The sequence below is a fragment of the Hemitrygon akajei genome, chromosome 11, assembly GCF_048418815.1.
Source record: "Hemitrygon akajei chromosome 11, sHemAka1.3, whole genome shotgun sequence".
Taxonomy (NCBI): domain Eukaryota; kingdom Metazoa; phylum Chordata; class Chondrichthyes; order Myliobatiformes; family Dasyatidae; genus Hemitrygon; species Hemitrygon akajei.
Window position 1 is genome coordinate 155,748,226 of NC_133134.1, and position 25,530 is coordinate 155,773,755.

Sequence of the window (25,530 nt, forward strand, 5' to 3'; positions counted from 1 at the left end):
TAAAGATAGTTTTAACAATGTCCTATCAGGTGGAAGGAAAAACTGTTGACAGAGTAAATAAAGAGAGATTGTTTCCTCTGGCAACAGTGAGAAATCTCTTGACATACATTTAAGAAATTAGATAAAGAACCAGAATCAATTGTACTTGTCGTAATGTTTTAGAGTAGTGTTTGGCTCAGTTCACTCTCTTTTATTAAATCTAATATCGAGGAGCAGCTGAGATAAAACGTTGCTTCACTAGTGATGAATGTTCATGAAAAAGAATAATAATGAATGCTTCAAAACCACAAGATAGAAATAAGTGGAATAAAAGAAAAGATCTTTTATCTTAGAAATCACATTTGGCATCCAGTTTAAGGATTTCTTCACAGCCCATTCAAAAATGGTGCCCCGAAACCTTATATGAACAGAATACTTTGGAATCAAAAGACAAAAGCCAGACTTCCATTTTAATGAGTACTTTACACATGTAAATAGTTTGCAATTTCATTTTACTCATGGCTCAATGTTATATACTTTAAGGTTATCCAAAGCATTACTACCAGAATATAGGAAATGATATCTAAAAAAAATTTCCTTGTTGTATGGAAATTGGATGGAAAGTTTCTTATATTACAATAATGGCCATCTTTTGAAAGGCACTTAGTTGGTTGGAGGGCACATACCAAGCTTGTGTTGGTTTCAACACATTTCACTGCATCTTTCGATGCACGTGATAAATTAACCTAAATCAGAATTTGGTGACATGTTTTGGATTGCCTTGAGATTACAAAAGGCTGAACAAATGTAAATTCTTTCATTGTTCACCCTATATCATTGTTTATGCAAGAATACACTCAATGGCCTCATTATTAGGGAGACCAGTACGCCTGCACACTAATAGAAATAACTAATCACCAATCATCTAACAACAACTCAATGCACGGAAGCATGCAGACGTGGTCAAGACATTTAGTTGCTCAGATCAATCATCAGAATGGAAAAGAAACGTGATCTAAGTGACTTTCACCATGATTGTTGGTCTCAAAAGCTGGCAATCTTCCGGAATCTTCATGCACAACACTCTCTAGAGTTTACAGAAGAAGAAGAAAGCCCTTAACTCTGAGTGGAGTTATTGGAACGCTGTCGTGATGGTGTTTTTTTTTAGCAGGCTTTCTTGTTTTTACGAGGCCGAGTTGCTAGCTTGATACTCAACCCAGCACGGATGGAAAGCGTGCAAGGGAGCTCACTGGATTCGAACTTGCGAGCTTTAGGAACTTTTGCTCCAAAGTCAGGCGCTGATGCCACTACACCACCGGCTGGATAGAATTTACGGAGAATGGTGCAAAAAAACAAAAGAAATCATCCGGTGAGCAGCAGTTGTGTGAGAAAATGCTTTGTTAATGAGAGAGGCCAGAAGAGAATGGCCAGACTGGTTCAGCTGACAGGAAGGTGACAGTAATTTAAATAGCCATGCATTACAAGAGCGGTGTGCAGAAGACACAACACTTTTGAACCTTGAAGTGGATGGGCTACAGTAGCAGAAGACCACGAACATACACTCAGTGGCCACCTTATTAGGTACAGGTAGTATTAAATAAAGTGGCCACAGAATGTTATTCCATGGACTAACAGTACCAAATTACAAGCTATGTACAGCCTTGGTCATTTTGTATTTAACATGTAATTTATCCGCAAGTTTCAGTAGGATTGGTGGCATATTAACCCATTATACAGAGTTTAATCAACTTATTTTTATAGTTAATATTTGGTATATTAATGCCATCAAAGGGTTAACTAGCACTCATTTTTTTTGTTCCAGCATTTTAGTATCACTATGTCTAGTTACATGGATTTTGTTTTCAAAGTGATCACAGTTCTCTAGTCTGTAACATTTAAACCACTTCCATATATCTTCATTGGGGATATTGACTCAATAGTTGAATTTATTCTTTGAAAACTCAGATGGAAGTGCAGACTTGGGCAAAATAAAATGAGATTTGTGCGTGAACTTTGCAAATCATTTTGAATAATTCTCTGGTGCAGTGGTAATGCTTTATGTAAACTAGATTGAAACGCGGACATTGATGTTCCAGTTCCCTTTGTTTAGCCACAGTGCAGATACAGCCAAAGGAAAGCTCTTTACGGAATGCTTTGTCAAAGAAGAGACTTTACTCCTGAGCCGTTAAATTGTTCAAATCTCTCTCTCTCCAGAGAGGAGGTGTCTGATTGAAGCATTAACCTGATGGCAGGAATTGATTTCACAATTCTTTTGGAGAACCCAAATTGGACCTGAGAGTTGAAAGCCAGATATGTGGGGGAGGAGGGGGGGATGGGCATCAAGCCATGTCCTTAAGAGCCAGGGCTTCAGGAATTTAAAAACAAATATTCCAGCCATTCAAACTGGAATACATGAATATACACTCAGTAGCCATTTTATTAGGTACCCCTTGTACCTAATAAAGTGACCAGTGAGTGTGTGTTTGTGGTCTTCTGCTGCTGTAGTTCATCCACTTCAAGGTTTGAAGTGTTGTGTATTCAGAGGTGCTCTTCTGCACACCACTGTTGTAACACATGGTTATTTGAATTAGGCACCTGTAGCGATGTGCTACACACAGCGCTGAAATAACGACACGCAGTCGGTATGTCGTTTCGAGACTAGTTTATTCAAACTTCGCGGCGCTGGCATTTAATCCCTAGCGCCTGCCCTCTCCGGGCGGAAATGACGTCAGAGGTGCATTACCAAAGTCTCTTCCCGCATGCTGGCTATTTGTGAGCTGGTTCGCCTGCGCAGAAAGTGGGTCACCACACACCTTCCTGTCAGCTTGAATCAGTCTGGCCGTTCTCCTCTGACCTCGCTCATTAACAAAGTGTTTTAGCCCACAGACTGCTCACTGGATGTTTCATTGCATTATTCCCTCTAGAGACTGTGGAGCATAAAAATCCCAGGGGATCAGCAGTTTCTGAGGTACTCAAACCTCCACATCTGGCACAAAAAATTATTCCATGGTCAAAGTCACTTATATTCCATTCCTTCTCTATTGTGAAGTTTGGTCTGAACAACAATCAAACCTCTTGTTCATGTCTGCATGCTTTTATGCATTGGGTTTCTGCCCTGTGATTGGTTGATTAGTTATTTGCATTAATGAGCAGATGTATAGATGTACATAATAAAGTGGTCACTGGATGTATAACAAAGCAATATTATAGTGAGTCATTTAATTAAATTCTCTAAAAACTAATTTGGAAATACAGACTCCACAATCATTGTTCTGTTGCCTGCTTAGAATATACAAAATCTCCTCTGATTTGCACTGTAATTATTTCCAATCTATAACCCAAAATGCCTGATGAGGTTCAGAATTGCACACAGACTCACTCTGCATTTGGAAACTACTAGTCCATCAGACAGAATCAGTATTCTGAGGCTAGGTGCAGATACAATGAGGTTGCAAGCTTTCTTATTGGAGGAGCTGCATGCATCTCAGCATTCCACAGCGTCAAATAATCCTGCTTCAAAATTTCAAAGCATGTGATCTCTCATTTGGAAGCAATGTGCAAAGCATAATGAAATGGATTCTAAAATTAGTTCTTTGGTTTTGATTATTGCTTGTAACATGGTTCTTAGTTTGCAAACCCTAATGTGCGTCACAATACTCATAAATTTCTCAAAGGGCACTTCTCTGTTTTTCTGTCTACTCTGTTTCTGCTTCTCCTTGTGTGATGTGATATTACTAAATGCAAGGTTCAAAGTTCAAAGTAAAGTTCTTATCGAAGTACAAGGGGTGATTGATAAGTTTGTGGACTAACGTAGAAGGAGTCAATTTTAGAAAACCTAGCACATTTATTTTTCAACATAGACCTCTCCTACATTGACACACTTAGTCCAGCAGTCGTGGAGCATATGGATCTTGGACCTCCAGAAAGTGTCCACAGCAGGAGTGATTGATAAGTTTGTGGACTAAGGTAGAAGGAGATGAGTTATACAGCTCTCGTTACATGCACATACAGGTCAACTCTTTGAGTGATTATGCAGAAAGTTTGAAGTTAATAACTCATCTCCTTCTACCTTAGGCCACAAACTTATCAATCACCCCTTGTACATATATGTCATCATATACAACCTTAAGATTCATTTTCTTGTGGGCATACTCAATGAACTAATAACCACGATAGAGTCAATGAAAGACCACATACAACAGGATCAATAAGCAGGGTGTAAAATACAACAAAATGTGTAAACACAAAAGAAGAAGAAGAAAGAATAATAATGCTGAGAATGGTATTTGTCATTTAAGGATATACATTTTCACTGGATTTTGTAATTATAAATGATCAGGTCCAACTGTGCTTTGTGACATTGCTACGTATTAAGCTACAGTTTTTGAAGTGTATACGTGTGTTGGCTTGAATTCTTGGATTCTCCTCTAGCCATATCCTACAGAGGCACAGTTTATTCATGCTTTAAGCAAAGCATGGGATGCAATTGATACCGTATAATTTAATAAGTAAAGGTTCCGGTTGTTAAAGAACGGATATGGGTTTCATATATGGATTGCATATTATTTTTCAGATTACCTTCCAAAATTCTTTGGTGCCAATTACTTACACATCCAAATTGAAATCGGCTTGGAGAGCAAAGGTGAGCAATTCTAATGTATTTTGTAAGTTGGTTAATCATTTGACGTTGTTCTTGATCTGTGTTATACTGAATACTGCACTAAATAGACAGTGCCATCACAGGTGCTTATATGATTTGGGTGTTTTGTTTGACCATGTAAAATTCAACAAAGCTAGTAAAATGATTTTCCATCCTGTAAAGATGCCTGCACTTGGAAATGGTCGATTAACTGTTTAATCTACTGTTGGATAAGTAAAACTTACTGCCTTGGGGAGGGGACTTGAAACTTATAAAATAGGGAAGGCAATATAGACTTGGATGGAGTCTAAATGCTGCAGATTATACAAAGAAATGTATAATTATTGGGCTGAAATGTTAAGTGGCAGATATTGCATTTAGAAATAGGGAGAATAGAGTGGCAAAAGCTACAATTACAGTGGATCTCTTCAGAACACATAGAAGCCAAATTAGGCCATTTGGCCCACTGAGTCTGATCTACCATTTCATCATAACTGATTTATTACCCCTCCGTAACCCTTTCTCCTGCTTTCTCCTTTAACTTTGACACCCTTACTAATTAAGAACATATCAACCTCTACTTTAAATATACCCAATGACTTGGCCTCCACATCCGTCTGTGACAATGAATTCCAGATTCACCACTGTCTGGCGAAAGAAGAAATTCCTTTCATCTCTGTTCGAAAGCAACGTCCTTCTTTTCCCAAGCTGTGCTCTCCGGTCCTAGACTCTCCCACTATAGGGAACATAGTCTCTATGTCCACTCCACCTAGGCCATAATAAGACCATAAGACATAGGAGCAGAATTAGACCATTCGGCCCATCAGGTCTTCTCTGTCATTTCCTCATGGCTGATCCATTTTCCTTTCAACCCCATTCTCCTGCCTTCTCCCCATAACATTTCATGCTTGACTAATCAAGAACATACAGTATCAACATCCGTCTTCAATACAGCCAATGACTTGGCTTCCACTGCCTCCTGCGACAATAAATTCCACAGATTCACCACTGTTTGGCTAAAGAAATTCCTCCTCATCTTTGTTCCAAGTGAGCGTCCCTCTATTCTGAGATAATGCCCTTTGGTCCTGGTTTCTCCCACTATAGGAAACTCCCTCTCAGCATCCAGTGATTTAGCCCTTACAACATTCCATAGGTTTCAATGAGATGTGCCTCATTCTTCTGAATTCGAGTGAATACAGACCCAGAGCTATCAAAAGCTCCTCATATGATAACCCATTCATTTCAGGAACCATCCTCTGAACCCTCTCCAATTTCAGCACATACTTCCTTACAAAATGGGCCCAAAACTGTTCATAATATTCCAAGTGAGGCCTCATCAGTTCCTTATAAAGCCTCAACATTACATCCTTGCATTTATATTTAAGTCCTCTCAAGATAAATTCTAACATTGCATTTGCCTTCCTTACCACTAACTCAACCTGCAAGTTAACCTTTAGGGAATCTTCCAGCTCCCTTTGCAACTCAGATTTTTGAATTTTCACCTAATTTAGAAAATAGTCTATTCTTCTATTCCTTTTACCAAGGTGCATACACTTCCTGACACTGTATTCCATCTGAGTCTTCCTGCAGTCTTCTTGCTTCCTCAACACTACCTCTTTCAGAACCCTGGGATGTAGGCCATCAGGGCCAAGTGATTTATCTACCTTCATACCTTTCAGCTTCTGAGACAGTGGGAGAGTTTAAAAAGCGAACAGATTGAGGGGGGGAAGGTCATTTCTTCAGCAGTTTGAACGGGGCACAACTGCGTAAGCATGTGAAGGTCGGCCTCTGAGTCAGCGGGAGAGTTTAAAAAGTGAGCAGATTAATAGAGCAGGCAATGGAGTAGTGGGAGACAGAGTAGGAAGGCTTTGGCTCGAGAGGCTTCGGCAAGCAGAGGCTGAGGACGAACTTTCTCCCAGTCAGGTAAGGCCGGGTAAGCTCCTTTAATTAATCTAATTAGTTTAGAAGTAGATAATGGAGGCAGCAGTTAGGGCAGTCGGGTGCTCCGTTTACAGTATGTGGGAAGTCAGGGCAAGTGCAATTGTCCCTGATGACTACACCTGCAAAAGGTGCATCTAGTTGCAGCTCCTGACAAACCGAGTTAGGGAACTGGAACTGGAGCTGGATGAACTTCGGTTCATTCGGGAGGCAGAGGCAGAAACAGACAGGAGTTTCAGGGAGATAGTCACCCCTACAAGTCAGGAGACAGGTAGCTGGGTGACTGTCAGGAGAGGGAAGGGGAATAGACAGGAAGAGCAGAGCACCCCTGTAGCCGTTCCCATCAACAATAAGTATACCATTTTGGATACTGCTGGTGGGGACGACCTACCACGGACAAGTTGCAGTGGTCACATCTCTGGCACCGAGACTGGACCCTCAGCTCAGAAGGGAAGGAGGGAAAAGAGGAGAGCGGTAGTGATAAGGGATTCGATAGTTAGGGGGACAGATAAGAAATTCTGTGGGGGAGATTGAGAATCTCGGATGGTCTGTTGCCTCCCTGGTGCCAGGGTCCGCGATATCTCAGATCGATTTCTCAGTATTCTCAAGAGGGAGGGTGAGCAGCCAGATGTCGTGGTCCATGTAGGGACCAATGATGTGGTTAGAAGACCATAAGATCATAAGACAAAGAAGAAGAAGTCAGCCATTCGGCCCATCAAGTCTACTCCACCATTTTATCATGAGCTGATCCATTCTCCCATTTAGTCCCACTCCCCTGCCTTCTCACCATAACCTTCGATGACCTGGCTACTCAGATACCTATCAATCTCTGCTTTAAATACACCCAATGACTTGGCCTCCACTGCCGCCCGTGGCGACAAATTCCACAAATTCACCACCCTCTGGCTAAAAAAATTCCTTTGCATCTCTGTTCTGAATGGGCGCCCTTCAATCCTTAAGTCATGCCCTCTCGTACTAGACTCCCCCACCATGGAAAACAACTTTGCCACATCCACTCTGTCCATGCCTTTCAACATTTCCTCATTCTTCTGAACTCCAAGGAGTACAGTCCAAGAGTAGTCAAATGTTCCTCATATGTTAACCCTCTCATTCCCAGAATCATTCTAGTGAATCTTCTCTGAACCCTCTTAGCACTTCCTTTCTTATATAAGGACCCCAAAACTGCACACAGTACTCCAAGTGAGGTCTTACCAGTGCCTCATAGAGACTCAACATCACATCCCTGCTCCTATACTCTATTCCTCTAGAAATGAATGCTAACATTGCATTTGCCTTCTTCACCACTGACTCAGCCTGGAGGTTAACCTTAAGGGTATCCTGCACGAGGACTCCCAAGTCCCGTTGCACCTCAGAACTTTGAATTCTCTCCCCATTTAAATAATAATCTACCCGTTTGTTTCTTCTACCAAAGTGCATGACCATACACTTTCCGCCATTGTAATTCATTTGCAACTTCTTTGCCCATTCCCCCAATCTATCCAAGTCTCTCTGCAGACTCCCTGTTTCCTCAGCAATACTGGCCCCTCCACCAATCTTTGTATCATCAGCAAACTTAGCCACAAAGCCATCAATTCCATAATCCAAATCGTTGATATACAATGTAAAAAGAAGTGGCCTAAACACGGACCCCTGTGGAACACCACTGGTAACCAGCAGCCAAACAGAATGGGATCCTTTTATTCCCACTTTCTGTTTCCTGCCAATCAGCCAATGCTCTATCCATGTATGTAACTTTTCCGTAATTCCATGGGCTCTTATCTTGTTTAGCAGCTGCATGTGCGGCACCTTGTCAAAGGCCTTCTAAAAATCCAAATACACAACATCCACTGCACCTCCCTTGTCTAGCCTACTTGTAATTTCCTCAAAAAATTGCACTAGGTTTGTCAGGCAGGATTTTTCTTCAAGGAAACCATGCTGAGTTCTGCCTATCTTGTCATATGCCTCCAGGTACTCCGTAACCTCATCCTTGACAATCGACTCCAACAACTTCCCAACCACCGATGACAAGCTAACAGGTCTATAATTTCCTTTTTGCTTCCTTGCCCCCTTCTTAAATAGTGGAGTGACATTTGCAATCTTCCAGTCCTCTGGAACCATGCCAGAACCTATTGACTTTTGAAAGATCATTGCTAATGCCTCTGCAATCTCCACTGCTACTTCCTTCAGAACACGAGGGTGCATTCCATCAGGTCCGGGAGATTTATCTACCCTTAGACTATTCAGCTTCCTGAGTACTTTCTCTGTCGTAATTGTGACTGCGCACACTTCTCTTCCCTGACACCCTGAGTGTCCGGTATACTGCTGATGTCTTCCTCAGTGAAGACTGATGCAAAATACTTGTTCAGTTCCTCCGGCATCTCCTTATCTCCCATTACAATTTCTCCAGCATCATTTTCTATCAGTCCTATATCTACTCTCACCTGTCTTTTACTCTTTACATACTCGAAAAAGCTTTTAGTATCCTCTTTGATATTATTTGCTAGCTTCCTTTCATAGTTCAGCTTTTCCCTCTTAATGACTTTCTTAGTTTCCTTTTGTAAGCTTTTAAAAATTTCCCAATCCTCTGTCTTCCCACTAATTTTTGCTTCTCTGTATGGCCTCTCCTTTGTTTTTACTTTGGCTTTGACTTCTCTCATCAACCACGGTTGCATCCTTTTTCCATTTGAAAATTTCTTCTTCTTTGGAATATATCTGTCTTGTACCTTCCTCACTTCTCGCATAAACTCCAGCCACTGCTGCTCTGCCGTCCTTCCCACTGGTGTCCCTTTCCAGTCAACTTTGGCCAGTTCCTCTCTCATGCCACTGTAATTTCCTTTACTCCACTGAAATATCGACGCATCAGATTTCGGCTTCTCTTTCTCAAATTTCACAGTGAGCTCAATTATGTTATGATCACTGCCTCCTAAGGGTTCCTTCACTTCCATCTCTCTAATCACCTCTGATTCATTACACAATACCCAATCCAGTACAGCTGATCCCCTTGCAGGCTCAACAACAAGCTATTCTAAAAAGCCATCTCGTAGACATTCTACAAATTCTCTCTCCTGAGATCCAGTGCCGACCTGATTTTCCCAATCCACTCACATGTTAAAATCCCCCACAATTATCATAACACTGCCCTTCTGGCAAGCCTTTTCTATTTCCTGTTGTAATTTGTAGTCCACATCACTGCAGCTCATTGGAGGCCTGTAGATAACTGCCATCAGGGTCCTTTTACCCTTGCGATTTCTTAGCTCAACCCATAAAGATCCTGTACCTTCCGATCCTATGTCACTTCTTTCTAATGATTTAATATCATTTCTTACCAATAAAGCCATGCCACCCCCTCTGCCCACCTGCCTATCCTTCTGATACATCGTGTATCCTTGGATGTTTAGCTCGCAGACACATGCATTCTTTAGCCACGTCTCAGTGATGGCCACAACATCATACTTGCCAATCTGTAACTGTACGACATCATCCACCTTATTCCTTATGCTGCGTTCATTTAAGTATAACACCTTAAGTCCAGTATTTGGTACTTTTTGCTTTGATTGCACTGCAACTTTATTGCCCTGCAACTCATCCCAATGGCTGCAAATTTGCCCCATCACCTGCCTGTCATTCCTGACATCTTTACTGCTCGCTATCTTAGATTTATTTCTGTTTTCCCCTTCCTCCGCTCTATCATTCAGGTTCCCATCCCCCTGCCAAATTAGCTTAAACCCTCCCTAACAGCTCTATGAATCTTTCCTGCCAGGATGTTGGTCCCCTTCGGGTTCAGGTGTAACCCGTCCTTTTTGAACAGGTCATACTTCCCCCAGAAGAGATCCCAATGATCCAAGAATCTGAAGCCCTGCCCCCTGCAGCAGCCTCTCAGCCACACATTCATCTGCCTGATTCTTCTATTCTTGCCCTCGCTAGCACGTGGCACAGGTAGCAATCCTGAGATTACTACCCTGGAGGTCCTGCTTCTCAGCTTCCTTCCTAACTCCCGGAAATCTCTCTTCAAGACCTCCTCCCTTTTCCTATCTATGTCATTGGTACCAACATGTACCAAGACAGCTGGCTGCTCGTCCTCTCCCTTCAGAATATTCTGGACCTGATCTGAGACGTCCTGTACCCTGGCACCTGGGAGGCAACACACCATGCGGGTATCTCTACCAGGCTCACAGAATCTCCTGTCTGTTCCCCTGACTATGGAATCCCCTATACCGCATTCCTCCTCTCCTTCCTTCCCTCCTGCACAACAGCGCCAGGCTCAGTGCCAGAGACCCGGTCACCGTGGCCATCCCGTCAAGTCATCCCCCTCAACAGCATCTAAAACGATATACTTATTGCTGAGGGGGGCAGCCACAGGGGTGCTCTCCACTATCCAGGGATTTCCCTTCCCTCTCCTGACAGTCACCCAGTTTTCTGACCCCTGTAGCCTAGGGATGACTATCTCCTTGTAGCTCCTGTCTATCACCTCTTCACTTTCCCTAATAATCCCTAACACGGTGTCTGAGGAGCTGCATCTCGGTGCACCTGGCGCAGATGTGGCCATCAGGGAGGCTGGAGGTCTCCCAGGATTCCCACATCTGACACCCTGAACAAAGCACTAACCCTGCAGACATGCTACCTAATTCCACAGGAATGAAACAAGGAAAAATAAGTCTACTCACCCACTTACCTCGCCAAACACATGAACTTTTAAAACTGTTAGCTCGTACCGTTAGCTGTGTGAGTCCTGCTGTTCCACCGCCTGTCCGGGCCAATTCGCCAAGGTGAAAAAAAGACCTACTTCTAAGTTAATTAGATTATTTAAAGGAGCTGACCGTCGTTAACTGACTGGGAGCAAGCTCGTCCTCAGCCGCTGCTTGCCGAAGCCTCTCGAGCCAAAGCCTTCCTACTCTGTCCCTCACTACTCCGTCGCCCGCTCTGTTAATCTGCTCACTTTTTAAACTCTCCTGCTGTCTCAGAGGCCGCCCTTCACATGCTTACGCAGTTGTGCCCCGTTCAAACTGCTGAAGAAATGAAGAAAAGAAGGAGGAGATCTTGCAAAGAGAGTTTAAGGAGTTAGGTGCATAATTGAAGGACAGGACCTCCAGGGTTGCAATCTCACGATTGCTATCAGTGCCACATGCTAGTGAGACTAGAAATAGGAAGATAATGCAGCTAAATATGTGGGTAAGGATTTGGTGAAGGAGGGAGGGCTTCATGTTTCTGGACAATTGGGCCTTGTTCCAGGGAAGGTGGGACCTGTTCTGACGGGACGGTTTGCACCTGAACTGGAAGGGGACTCCATGTAATACTGATACATCCAGTTTTAGCTTTTCCTTCTTAAACTGCAAGGTGATCATATTGTGATCACTGTCTCCTAAGGGTTCCTTTACCTTAAACTCCATAATCAAATCCAGTTGATTACATAATACCGAATCCAGAATAATTGATTTCCAAGTGGGTTCAATCACAAGCTGCTCTAAAAAGCCAACTTGTTAGCACTAGACCCTAAGACATAGACACAGAATTAGGCCATTCATCCATTGAGTCTCCTCTGTCATTCCATCATGGTTGATCCCAGATCCCACTCAACTCTGCCTTCTCACCATATCCTTTGAAACCCTGATTGATCAGGAAACTATCAACTTCTGCCTTAAATATACCCACATACTTGGCTTCCACCACATTCCGTGGCACAGCATGCCAATGATTCACTAATCTCTGGCTAAAAAAATTCCTCCTTACCTTTGTTCTAAAAGGTTGCCCCTCAGTTTTGAGGCTGTGCCCTCTAGTTCTGGATACCCCCACCACATTTTCTCCACATTCTCCCTACCTAGTCCTTTCAACATTTGGTAGGTTTCAATGAGATCCCCCCACATTCTTTTAAATTCCATTGAGTATAGGCCCAAAGCTGCCAAAAGCTCTTCATATGTTAACCCCAGAGAGTCAACCATAAATTAACCTTCTGGGAGTCTTGCATGAGGATTTATAAGTCACTCTGCAAGCTCTGATGTTTGAACTTTCTCCCCATTTAGATAGTAGTTCACACTTTTGTTCCTTTTACCAAAATGCATTATTGTACATTTCCCAACCCTGTATTCCATCTGCCAGTTTTTTGCTCATTTTGCCAATTTGTCTAAGTCCTGCTGCAATCTCATTGCTCCCTCAGCACTACATACCCCTCCACCTATCTTCGAATCATCTGCAAACTTTGACTTAAAACCGCCAATTCCATTATCCAAATCACTGACAAACAGTGTGAAAAGTAGCGGTTCTAATACTGACCCCTGAGGAACACTATTAGTCACTGGCAGCCAACCAGAAAAGGTCCCCTTTATTCCCACTCGCTGCCTCTTGCTTGTCAGCCATTCCTCTATACACCCCAATAACTTTCCTTTAACACCATAGGATTTTATCATGTTAAGCAGCCTCTTGTGTGGCACATTATCAATGCCTTCTGAAAACTCATATAAGAAGACGTACCCTGCTTGTTACTTCCTCAAAGAACTCTAATATATTTGTCAGACAAGATTTCCCTTCACAGAAACCATGCTGTCCTTGACTTATTTTATCATTAGTCTCTATGTATTTCGAAACCACATTCTTAAAAATCGACTCCAACACTTCCCTCACCACTACAGTTAGGCTAACTTCCTAATTTCTTTTGCCTTCTTCCCTTCTTAAAGAGTGTAGTGACATTTGCAATCTTCCAGTCCTCTGGGACCATGCCAGAATCAATAGATTCTTGCAAGATTATGACCAATGCATTCATCATCTCTTCAGTAACCTCGCCCAGGACTCGAGGCTGGAGTTCATCTGATCCAGGTGATTTATCCACCTTAAGTTATAAGAAGTTAAGAAATAGGAGCAGGAGTAGGCCATCCAGCCCATCGAGCCTGCCCCGCCATTCAATAAGATCATGGCTGATCTGCCCGTAAACTCAGCTCCATCTACTTACCTTTTCTCCATAACCCTTAATTCCCCTACTATGTAAAAACCTATCTAACTGTATCTTAAAAATATTTAGTGAATAAGCCTCAACTGCTTCCCTGGGCAGAGAATTCCACAGATTCACTACTCTTTGGGAAAAACAGTTTCTCCTCATCTCTGTCCTAAATCTTCTCCCTGAATCTTGAGGCAATGTCCCCTAGATCTAGTCTCACCTACCAATAGAAACAACTTTCAGACAGATAGACAGACAGACGTACTTTATTGATCCCGAGAGAAATTGAGTTTCGTTACAGTCGCACCAACCAAGAACAGTGTGGAAATATAGCAATATAAAACCATAAATAATTAAATAATAATAAGTAAATTATGCTAAGTGGAAACCAGTCCAGGACCAGCCTATTGGCTCAGGGTGTCTGACACTCCGAGGGAGGAGTTGTAAAGTTTGATGGCCACAGGCAGGAACGGCTTCCTATGACGCTCAGTGCTGCATCTTGGTGGAATGAGTCTCTGGCCGAATGTACTCCTGTGCCCAACCAGTACATCATGGAGTGGATGGGAGACATTGTCCAAGATGGCATGCAACTTGGTCAGCATCCTCTTTTCAGATACCACCGCCAGAGGGTCCAGTTCTACCCCCACAACATCACTGGCCTTACGAATGAGTTTGTTGATTCTGTTGGTGTCTGCTACCCTCAGCCTTCTGCCCCAGCACACAACAGCAAACATGATAGCACTGGCCACCACAGACTCGTAGAACATCCTCAGCATCATCCAGCAGATGTTAAAGGACCTCAGTCTCCTCAGGAAATAGAGACGGCTCTGACCCTTCTTGTAGACAGCCTCAGTGTTCTTTGACCAGTCCAGTTCTAGTTCCTAGTTCTATCTTATCTATCCCTTCCAAAATTTTGTATGTTTCTATATGATCCCCTCTCATTCTTCTGAATTCCAGAGAATATAGTCCCAGGCAAATCAATCTCCCTCATGGGTGAATCCCTTCATCCCTGGAATCAACCTGTTGAACCTCCTCTGCACGCCTCCAAAGCTAGTATATCCTTCCTCGAGTATGGAGACCGGAAATGCACACAGTACTCCAGGTGCGGCCTCACCAGTACCCTGTATAGTTGCAGCATGACCTCCCTGCTCTTGAATTCAATCCCCCTAGCAATGAAGGCCAACATTCCATTTGCCTTCTTAATAACCTGTTATACCTGCAAGCCAACTTTTTGTGATTCATGCACAAGCACTCCCAAGTCCCTCTGCACAACAGCATGCTGCAATCTTTCACCATTTAAATAATAATCTGCTCTTCTATTATTCCTTCCAAAGTGGATGATCTTGCATTTACCAACACTGTATTTCATCTGCCAGTCTTTGGCCCACTCACTTACCTATCTATATCCCTCTGCAGACACGCTACATCCTCTGTACAATTTGCTTTTCCACTCAGTTTAGTGTCATCAGCAAATTTTGCTACACTACACTCAGTCCGCTTTTCCAAATCATCAATGTAAATGGTAAACAGCTGCAGGCCCAGCACCGACCCCCAGCGGCACACCACTTGCCACTGACTGCCAACCGGAGAAACACCCATTTATACCAACTCTCTGCCTTAACCAATCCACTATCCATGCCAATACACTTCCTCTGACTCCATGCATCCGTATCTTATTTATAAGTCTCTTGTGCGGCACCTTATCGAACACCTTCTGGAAATCCATGTATAAGACATCCACCTGTTCCCCCTCCCCCCCATCCACTGCACTCATTATGTCCTCAAAGAACTCCAGTAAGTTTGTTCAACAGGACCTGCCCTTTCTGAATCCATGCTGCGTCTGTCTAACGGAGCCACTCCTTTCTAAATGTTCCGCTATTTCTTCTTTAATGACAGCTTCAAGCATTTTTCCGACTACAGATGTTAAGCTAACTGGACTATAGTTGCCCATCTTTTGCCTTCATCCTTTTTTAAAAAGTGGCGTGACATTTGCTGTCTTCCAATCTGCTGGGACCTGCCCAGAGTCTGGAGAATTTTGGTAAATGATTGCCAACACGTCTACTATAACCTCCGCCAATTCCCTCAGCACCCTGGGATGCATCCCATCAGGACCAGGAGACTTATCTACCTTCAGGCCCTCTAGTTTGCTCATCACTATCTCTTTAGTGACAATGATTTTATTGAGGCCCTCACCTCCCATTTCATCCATAACATCATTCTGTGGCATATTAGATGTGTCCTCCACCGTGAAGTCTGACAAAAAATAGTTGTTCAATCTCTCAGCTATTTCCTTATCACGCAATATCAATTTCCCCTTCTTGTCTTCCAAGGGACCTACGTTGACTTTAGTCACCCTCTTCCGCTTTATATAGTTATTAAAACTTTTGCTGTTTTTATATTTACTTTCACATTCTATCTTCCCTTTCCTTATTTTTTATGTACTTGTTCTTTGTTGCTTTTTAAAGTTTTCAGAATCCTCCAGTATCCCACTACTCTTTTTGACTTTGTATACATGAGATTTAATTTGATACTCTTTTATTTCCTTAGTTATCCAGGGCTGGCTCTCCCCACACTTACTGTCCTTACTTTTGACTGGAATATACTTTTGTTGAGCACTGTGAAAAATCTCTTTGAAAGTATTCCACTGTTCCTCAACTGTCCTACCAAATAGCCTGTGCTCCCAATCCACATTAGCCAACTCCTCCTTCATCCTGTTGTAGTCTCCCTTGTTCAATCATAATACACTAGTTTTAGATCTAACTATTTCATCCTCCATCTGTATGCGAAATTCAATCATACTATTATCACTCTTTCCAAGAGGATCCCTGACTACAAGATCATTAATCTTATCTGTCCCATTGCACAGGACTAGATCTAAGATAATATTTTCTCTTACAGGTTCACTAACATGCTGCTCAAGAAAGCCATCCAGGATGCATTCTATGAAGTCCCCTTCAAGACTTCCTTGACCAACCTGATTCACCCAATTTATGTGGAAGTTAAAATCTCCCATGACAACTGCTGTTTCATTCTTACAAGCCTCAATTATTTCTTGGTTAATCACCTATGCCACTGCAATATTTTTATTAGGTGGCCTATAGACAACTCCCTTTACTATTCTTAATCCCTACCCCGATGGACTCAACATTCTGCTCCGTTCATCTTATAACATCTCTTACAATCGCCCTGATCTCATCCGTAATTAAGAGCACCACCCCACCTCCTTTGCCTTTTTGCCTGTCTTTCCGTATTACCTGATACCCTTGGATATTTAATTCCCAGTCATCTCCACCTTGCAACCAGGTTTCTGTAATGGTCACTAAATCATATGCCTTGGTACTGATCTGTGCCACAAGCTCACTAACCTTGTTTCTAAAACTACGGGCATTTAGATAAAGTGCCCTTATACGCATTGTCCTTTTAGAATCTAGTGACCTATACAATTTTTGCTTTTTACTTTTATGCACTCTACTGTTAATTTTTTCTTCACTAACTCTAGCTTTGTTCTCCGCATCACTTCCCTCTTCTTTTCTGTGTGGGTTCCCATCCCTCTGCCATATGAGTTTAAAACCTCCCCAAGAACACTAGTAAACAATCTCCCTAGGACATTGATCCTGGTCCTGCCCAGATGTAGACTGTCTGGATGGTACTGGTCCCATCTCCCCCAGAAGAGGTTCCAATGCCCCAAGAATCTGAAACCCTCTCTCCTGCACCACCTTTGAGTTTGTCTTCCTTTGCAATAGCAATGGCACTCACTCCTGCTCTCTGACACTCACAGACCTCTGGCACACTGCTAGTGTCTTCCATGGTGAAGAATGATGCAAAGTACTTATTAAGTTCATCTGCCATTTCTCTGTCCACCATTACTACCTCAACAGCATCATTTTCCAGTGGTCCAATATCAACTCTCACCTCCATTGCTCTTCAAATAACTGAAAAAAATTTAATATCCTGCTTTATATGAATTCTCTTCCTTGGGATGCAGCACCAAACTGATTTTCCCAATCTACCTGCATATTGAAACGCTCCACGACAATTGTATAATTACCATTTTGGCATGCTTTTTTTTCTGCCCTGTTGTCATTTGTAGCCCACATTTTGGCTACTGTTCAGAGACTCCCATTGGGTCTTTTTAACCTTACTCTTTCTTAACCCTACCCACAAGGATCCTACATCTTCTGATCCTATATCTCCTCTTTCTTGATTTGATTTCTTTTCTTACCAACAGAGCCACGCCACTTCCTCTATCCTTTCAATGCAATGTGTATTCTTGGATGTTAAGCACCTAACTATAATTTTTTTTCAGCCACAAGTCAGTGTTGCCCTCAACATCATACCTGCCAATCACTAACTGCCCAACAAGATCATCTACCTTATTCCGTATACTGTGTGCATTCAAATATAACTGCTTCAGTCCTGTATTAGTCATATTTCTCTATTTTGTACCCCTTTATATGCCAACTCTGACTGCATTATTGCCCTATCATCTGCCTGCCCTTCCTAACAGTCTCACTACTGGGGTTGCGTGGGATCTGGGATCAGCCATGCTGGAATGGCAGAGCGGACTCGATGGGCTGAATGGCCTAATTCTGCTCCTATATCCCATTGAAATCATTCTGACTGGCTCTATCACTGCCTGAATAAGATAAATGCACCAACCTTGTTCACTGGGCACTGCAGAGGGTGGTACAGTGCATCTGTGGATGTGAACTTCTCTCCAATGAGGACATGTATAGCAGTAGGTGCATAAAGAAGGCCTGGAAGATTGTTGGGGACACCAGTCACCCCAGCCATATATTGTTTCAGCTGCTTCTGTCCAGCAAATGCTATCGCAGCATTAAAGCCAGGACCGACAGGCTATGGGACAAGCCATTAGACTTGTAAATTCACATGTCAGTACATTGTGACGGAATCATAATGCGAAGATTTCTACTCCCTCATGTTGTGGGATGGATATAAGATTTTAGATAAACTCATTCATTCTTTCTTGCCTTCAGTGGTCTGCGACACTGGCAGAAATCCATAGATTATTACCATGGACGTCCTGCTTTTCAGCTTTCTACTTAGCTCCCTAAATTCTCTCTTCAGGACCTCTTCCCTTTTCCTGTCTATGTCATTCATGTAAATATATACCAGGACTTCTGGCTGCTCACCATTCCTCTTTAGGATGCCATGACCCTGATCTGAGACGTCCCTAACTTTGGCACCTGGAAGGCAACATACTATCTGGGTGCCTCTATCGCATCCACAGAATCTAATGTCTACTCCTCTAACTATGGAATCCCCTGTCACTCCTGTAGTCCTCTTCTCTGCCATTTCCTTCAGAGCCAAAATGCCAGACTCAGTGCCAGAGACTCAGTCGCTATGGCTCCCCCCAGTGGGTCATCCCCCTCAACAGTATCCAAAATGGTACACTTACTGAGTAGCAACACGAGTGAATCTGCAGATGCTGGAAATAAATAAAAACACAAAATGCTGAGTTCTGCCAGCATTTTGTGTTTTCACTTATTGAGTGGAATGGCCACAATGGTACAGGCAGTCCCCGAGTTACGAATGTCCGACTTAAGGACAACTTATGTACTCGTACTTACGAATGTAGAGAGGAGAACGCCATTGTCCATTTTAAGTCTGTTCACGACGCCGTTCGCCGTTTTAAGTTGTTGCCGTTAACACTGTGTTGAGTGTGTAACTTTGTATTTGGCTTGAATATTTCTTAGCAAGATTCACCCTGATCCCCCTTTTCCAGTCAGCAATGCCCCCATTTGTCCCATTTAACCTGTCTCAGTGTGGGTGGACTTTAGGACCCGGAGCGACCCACCGCCCACGGCTACTGCTGTATTTTTTAATATTAAGTGCGATTGTGAACAATAGCCAGATCAGAAATGCTGATCAAGTCAACTAGTTCCTAAAGAGAACTCTGATAGGCCAATCAGACTGTTCACTGCTGCTCAGCGATAAAACATAAAATCCGCAGTTTTCTGTTCCGTTGACAGAAAACGATTGTGATTGAAAATAAAGTAGAAATAATAAAGTGATTGGAAAGAGGTGAAATGCCATCGGTCATTAGAAAAGCGTTAGGCTACAGTCGGTTAATGATTGGAACAACTTTAAAGGATACAGGTAAAGGATAAAGTGAGAATAATGGAGCATGTGAAAGACCCTGCCCCGATGAAAGCTACAATTATTACTAAGCAACACAGTGGTTTAATTATTAAAATACATACATTTCTTAAGTGTTTTATATGCATAGAAAGGTAAAATATATACTATATACTAAGACAAATGTTTGACTAACTGACGCTAAATAATACTGGATGCATCTGTTGCGACTTACATACAAATCCGACTTAAAGACAGACTCAGGAATGGAACTCGTTCATAACCCGGGGACTGCCTGTACTCTGTACTGGCTGCCCATTTCTATCTCCTACCAATATTCTGGTATTTGCCTTCTGCAACTTAAGTGTGACTACCTCCCTGTAACTCCTATACATCATTCTGTTTCCCATACGAGCCAAAGATCATCAAACTGAAGCACCGTTTCCTTAACATGCTCCCAAAGGAGCTGCAGCTTGTTGTGCCTGGTGCAGATGTGGTTATCTGGGAGGCTAGATGCTTCCAGAATTCCCACATCTCACACGAAGAACACAACACAGCCCCAGAGCCATTCTCACTGCTCTAACTATGCACAAACAGATGAAGAATGAAGAAGAAGAAGCTCACCCAAGCCTGTACTCAACGAAGTTGATCTGGTCCACTCCAACAATGGCCGCTCTGCTTGACCGTGCTTTAACATTTGTTGCTAATGAATCACGATTTGAATAGGCCGCAGGAAAACGCGAAAAGCCCGTGAATGCTCCTTTTTAAATCTCTCTCATCGACCTGTGAATTGCCTCCACTCTCACTCCCGACTTAATTATGCTGATGGAAAAAATGTTTCAATAACAATAACTTTTGTTTAACAATAACATTTCAAAAAATGGCCTTTCAATATTAGACACTAGGTTTCAATGTAACCCCCCCCATTGTTCTAAACTCCAGAGAGTACAGGTTCTGATTCATCAAATGCTCCTCATACATTAACCCCATCATTCCCAGGATCATGGATCATTATCATAAACCTCCTCTGGACCCTCTCCAATGCCAGCACATTCTTTCTTGGATAAGAGTCCCAGAACTGCTCACAATACTCCAAGCGTGATCTGATCAAAGCCTTCTAAGCCTCAGCATTCTCAGATGGAAAATTTTTAATATATTTAAATTTCAACTTTTTGACTTGGATAGCCACAATCTACAAACATATAAAACAACAGATTTGTGGTCATCATATAGGGTTGGTGCTTTGTTAAAAGGTATTTCAAATCTGCAGTTTATGTGATAGGTTCTGGAGCATAACTGCTCCCAAAATACGTTAAATTGTTTCAGAAGAACCCTCTTTCCATTTCTTAAATCTGATCAGGCATGCTATTTTCTGAATGGAGTATAATTCTGCAAGCAGGATGTACTGAAGGGTACAGACGTAATAAAAATCCATTCATCATGAACCTTTAATCTTTGTTCATTGCCAGTAAGCTCTGCAAATTGCCTCCGACAAGATCAGTTTCTGCTTCAGGATGAAGTTTTCCATCAACAAAGGTGAAAGCAAGCCCATTGGGACCAGTCTGTACAATGAAAGGTAAGTCAAAAAAATCCAGTCTGTTGCTTTGATAGAACTGAGGAGGAAGGAAGATGGTGAGGGTGCGTGATGGTTTATAATCTGACTGACAGAACACTGATGTAGGAAATGGATCAACTCTCATTTAGCATAGGCAACTGGAGCAGAATGGGTCACATGACCTGCAGAGGAAAAGACTGCAGGAAGCCCCAAAAGCCTTTGCATCCTGTTCCTGTCATTCTCAGGCAGATTCATCATTTGCGATAATGTATACAGTATGTTCAATTGCTGGCCTATTCATCTCAAAATAGAACAATGGACATCAGTCAGAATACCTGGCATGTTTGTTAAACTTTGTAACCTTTCCCAGCATGTAAGTTTTCCCAAAGCAAATATTCAATCAGTTCCAAATTGGCAGCTTTTATAAGTGACCATCAGTTACTTTGTATCTCAATATTATTCTTTAAAGGGGAGACTACTTCAAATGAACTTCACTACTCTGGCAATGAAAATAAATCATTTAGTCTCCAGAACAATGGATCAAAATTGTTTTGTTCAAAGCTAATTTTCTAACTGCATTTAGAGGTTTGCAAGATAATCAGAAGTACTTATCAAAACTAATTTTATTAAGAAATTCCCATGACATGCACAGAGACTAACAATGAGATAAAAGTATTATTATGGGTACTCAAATGAATTCAAACTTTTAAGCTGACATGATGTTTACCCTTTAGGGAGAAACAAGAAACAAGGGACCTAGTTTTAGAATAGGGAGTTGTCAATCAAGAGAGAGAGCAAGAAGGAATTCTCTGATCTAGAGAACAGCGAAGGTTGAGTCTTTGAATACAGACAAGGCTGACTTAGACATATTTTTGGGAAATGGTGGAATTAAGAGGCATGGAGGCAGAGGAGAGGAGTTGAGGCAAAGATTAGATCAGCTGCAATACTGTTGGATGACGGAGTATGTTTATGGCTTACTCCAGATTCTATTCGAACTGCAGCATGGAAGACCAAAGCAGGGAAAAATGCTGTGCCTTTTAGAACACTGGTCTGGAGTCAGATGGAGTATTATTCCTGATTACTGGAGGGATAAAGCTGTTACAGAGAGAGGATCGAATAGATTTAGGAGAGCTATTCCTGGAATTAAGGACTACCACACAATAAGGAACTGGATAACTATATGGTGAAGAAAAAATTGAAAAGCAACAGAAAAAGAGCAGGGGATTGAAATTAATGAGGTGCTCTGATAGAGAGCCAGTATAGACCCGATGGGCTGAATTTAGTCCTTCTAGCTCCTACCATTTAGTAATCAATAAAGTCAAGTAGTCAAAGTAAATTTAATATCGGAATATGTATTATATTACATACTACCTTGAAATTCATTTTCTTGCAGGCTTTTACAGAAAAATGAAGAAATACAATAGAATTTGTGAAAAACTATACACAAACAAAGGCTGACAAACAATCAACGTGCAAAAGACAAACTGTGCAAATAAATAAAAGTAATGCTGAGTTTTAGTCCTTGAAAGTGAGCCTGTGGGTTGTAGAATCAGTTCAGAGTTGAGTTGAGTGAATCCACACTTCTTCAAGTGTCTAGTGATTGTAGGGTAATGAATCTGGTGGTGTGGGATCCAAGGCTTCTCTATCTCCTTCCTGAAGACTGCAGCGAAAAGAGAGCATGACCTGGATGGTGTGGGTCCTTGATGATGGATGCTGCTTTCTTGTGGTAGCTCTCCTTGCAGGTATGCTCAATAGTTCCTTAATATTGGTATAATCAATGAATTTCCAATTATGATTGCACAGATTTAAAATATAAGAGTTAGTATAGCTATAAGCTAAATTTAAAGCTCTTTGCAGATGGCATTCAGAAGTAAAAACAAGGTGCAGATTCAGCTAAGTTTATGCCTATGTAATCTATGAAGCAGCTGTGTGAATAAGGTTGTGCCTGTTTATAGACGGCAGGAATTGTCTGATTATATATCGCACATGATATTCCGAGATCAGTTTAACAGACTGATCAGATTCCTCATCCTGTGCTTGATCTAATCTGATAAATACTTTTTGTTCAGATCCTTTTTATCTCTTTAGTCCATGCATTCATGAGCAATAGCCTCCTTTCTTCTCAGAGGATTAGCAATCCTTGACAAGTGAATAGAATTTATGTTGCACCTGACTCGTGCTGACACATTTGATATACAACACACTCTGGTATTAATTGGAGCAGTTGCTTCTTGTCTAACAGAATCATCAGAATTACAAAAATAAATTGAAGTTGAATGTAATTTCAGCTCACTCTTCTTTGATAGCAGCTAAATGTTCTCTCCCTAAAGAGAGAGTAACTCAATCACGGGGAAGTGATAACTACATTATGCTGTTCTTTAACCTACCGAAAATTGTATTGTATTCTATATTGTGAACATGGCTCTCAAGTGTTGCAGTGGGAGTTGAGAAACACAGTTTAGGGTTTTTCATAAATAGCTTCCTGCATGGAAAACACTTCAGGCTGTTAGAAATTGCCTCTTTTGTGTACTGACTGCCTTTTCTGTTGTCAGGTAGAGATCCACTGAGCACACAGCTCCGCACCAAGGAATTATTCACCAGGGGCTGCTGATGGATATAAACCAAAGTACTCTCAAATAATGCAGTTACACATGACTGGGATCAAATGGGCTTTCAGGCAATTGGTCATGTTGTGACCAGGACAGATTGAGGCAGTCTCCTACATCAGGCTATCTTGTAGTAAGTATCAGAATGGGATGGCCAACTGTGTCGGTCTGCAGGACCGTCCTATGCATTTGGTTGCATTTCAGCACAGTGATTCTAGATTAATCTCCTTTACAGGATGGCTTTGTACTTTGTTCTCTTTAGAGGATAAGCCCATAAGGAACATTAGTATTGATTGTGATTAAGGAGGAATATCATCCTTTTCTGTGTCAGCATACTTTAAAAGAGCATGAGTGATTTGCATCTTTGTTATTCTACTTTTTTTCTGTATTAGAATCAAAACCAGAATCAGGTTTAATATCACTGGCATACATCATGAAATTTGTTGCTTTGTGGCAGCAGTACAATGCAATACATAAAAAAGTTGTACAGTACAATAAGAAATATGTATTTAAAACATTAAATTAAATAAGTAGTGTAAATAGAGAGCAAAAATAGTGAGGTAGTGTTCATGGGTACATTGTCTGATCAGAAATCTGATGGTGGAGGGGAGGAAGCTGTTCCTAAAAGCTGAGACTTCAGGCTCCCATACCTCCTCTCTGATGGTAGCAATGAGAAGAGGGCATTATTAGCATGTCAAGAATAGGAATTATTAACAAGAAAATATTGCTGACTTTTAAAGGTGTAGGTTTAGAATAAATATAGTTTTTATCAAAGAAATCAATGATATTGTTTTAATGTTAGAGTTAAAGAGAATCAGAAGTAGAATCAGGTTCAATATCACTGGTATTCAGTATGCCATGAAATTTGTCGTTCTGCAGTAGTAGTATATTGCAATACATAACAATGAAAACTATGAATTACACTAAACACACATATATATTTTGCAGTTCAATTAAATAAGTAGTACAAAATAAAAAGTAGTGAGATAGTGTTCGTGGGTTCAATGTTTATTCAGGAATTGGATGGCAGAGGGGAACCAGCTGTTCCTGAAGTGTTGAGTGTGTGCCTTTAGGCTCCTGTACTTCCTCCCTGATGGTAGCAATGAAAAGAGGAAATGTCCTCGGTGATAGGGGTCCTTAATGATGGATGCAGCCTTTCTGAGGCATTGCTTCCTGAAGATGTCCTGGATATTTTGGAGGCTAGTGCCCATGATGGAGCTGACTGAGTTTACAACTCTCTGCAGGTATTTTAATCCCGTGCAGTAGCCAACCACACGCCCCTGACTCCCCACCCCATACCAGACACTGATGCAGCCAGTAAGAATGCTTTGTGTAGAAATTTACGAATGTCTTTGGTGAAAATCATAGAAGAAAACTTGTCTCATATCAGTTTTGACTGAGTTTGACATTTCCATCTAAGGTGTTTAGACACTGCTCATTATTAAGTGTTAACTCTCTAATTTGCTTGCATTTCCATCACGGATGTGGTAACAGATGCTTACTGTTTTCTTCCTCTTCCACTCAACACTCCAGAACATAAAGTATATTCTCAACAACTAAGTTGGTTGTCTTTTAGTTGTTAAAGAATCCCTCTTTTCACATTTGATGGAAAATCAAACAAATCTCTCAACCATAGCAGCACAATGATCGGAATGAACTGCGGCTTCAAGGATCTGCCAATCTGTTTTGTCTGACACTGATCTGTAGGCCATACTTGCAGTGCATGAAATTCCTTATATCAGAGCCACGATAAAATTTATTTTCTGGTCAGGGTTCTTCAGTGTGTGAT

The 25,530-nt window shown here is 41.7% G+C and overlaps 1 long non-coding RNA gene across 1 annotated transcript in view; it reads left to right on the forward strand.

Moving 5' to 3' along the window:
* Positions 1-23,322, forward strand: part of LOC140735203 (uncharacterized) — a 41,163-nt gene extending 17,841 nt beyond the window's left edge. Inside the window, exons 2-4 of the long non-coding RNA XR_012100723.1 lie at positions 4,553-4,621; positions 21,050-21,156; positions 22,529-23,322. This is a non-coding gene — a long non-coding RNA (uncharacterized lncRNA). The remainder of the gene's footprint in view (positions 1-4,552; positions 4,622-21,049; positions 21,157-22,528) is intronic.
* Positions 23,323-25,530: the final 2,208 nt, after the last annotated feature.